Source organism: Crocuta crocuta, unplaced genomic scaffold (genome assembly GCF_008692635.1).
Source record: "Crocuta crocuta isolate KB4526 unplaced genomic scaffold, BGI_CrCroc_1.0 scaffold779, whole genome shotgun sequence".
NCBI lineage: Eukaryota > Metazoa > Chordata > Mammalia > Carnivora > Hyaenidae > Crocuta > Crocuta crocuta.
The window spans coordinates 218,455-219,763 of NW_027531185.1; the positions used below are offsets into that span (position 1 = coordinate 218,455).

The following is a 1,309-nucleotide window of genomic DNA, read 5'->3' on the forward strand; positions in this document are numbered from 1 at the left end:
CACAGAAACCCTAGAGCACAGCTGTCCTGCTAATCCTGTCTGTAAACATAGGTCTGTCCATCCCAAATACCAAAAAGCTTTGGCTACCATTTAACTAAGGAAGTTCAATTCCTTCATCTTCTCACAGAGTATCAATGTTCAGCTGCTAAGTACTTCTACTGGGCGCTGTGGGGGCGGGGGGTGGATAGATAAAGGGAGCCAGAATCCTAGTTAATTATCATTTAGCTACAGTGTTTAAAGTTTCAAGTATGAGAAGCACGTCTACTGATTCTCTTCTTTGATAAGCTGTTATATAAGTTGGAGTGTGCTAGCAAGGCATTTTTAGGCTCAGGGTAACTTCATAATGCAAAATGTAGAATATGTGGCCAGTCCTAACATTATAGTTTTATCATGAATGTGATGCCAGCTTTGGGTGCATGGTCAAAATAGCACAAATAATGTTTACAGAGTATGACAATGATTCTAGATGTGCTAGTAAATATAGGAACTCTGGGTCCCTCACTTCAAGAAATTCATTTGCACAACTTGCCCTCTTTCCCAAAAGGAACAAATTCACTATTATTCTCTAACCACCTCAAAAGGATTCTTGGATGCTTGCTTCTTCTAAATTTCACAGGACAAAATATGGCAGTGAGGAGAAAACTTCTTTTAAATGCACTAAATTTACTTGAATAAAGAGCTGAAAACGTAGAAGACAAACACCAAAGCCAACAGTTAGCTAACAAGGGCACAAACACCATAAAGATTGCAAGACAAACAAAACAATAACTGTTCTTGAAAGATTACTCCTGAGTATTCCATAAGTAGATTCCTCAAACCAGCAGTAGTGAACAGACTTCAGACTCACCCTACCTAACCCCCCAAAAAGAGTCAGAACCGGCATGCAAAGGGTGAGTTTTATTTCCATAGATTTTTAAAATTGCTGCTCAGAAGTTGTCTAGCAAGACGGCATAGTTCTACCAGAATTCCACAGGGGCGCTGATCTTCACTAGAACACTGAGGACAATCAGTTTCAAATTGCAGGTAAGTGTGAACAAGCCCAAGTTCTGGTCAGCGCACAAGGACCCGCGCTGAAAATGCGATTAAAAGTTATTTCTACTGTGGAGCAGTTATTACAGCTGTTTATAGCTCCAACTCCAAAAGAGACTCTGCTCGTGCTGGCATCAGCTCTGGACACGAAAAACAACAAGCACCGCGGGCAGAAAATCTCACCAGGAGCAGAAGGGCCAAGCTGCTGCCGTTAGTCCGCCAGAGGGGCAGCGGCCCGCACCTCCGCGGCCTGGAGAGCTGCCAGCTTTCCCCCAGGCAG

At 43.1% G+C, this 1,309-nt stretch overlaps 1 pseudogene; it reads right to left on the reverse strand.

Moving 5' to 3' along the window:
• Window positions 1–1,240: 1,240 nt before the first annotated feature.
• The window catches only part of LOC144237468 (ectodysplasin-A-like), a 616-nt pseudogene continuing 547 nt past the window's right edge, over window positions 1,241–1,309 (reverse strand).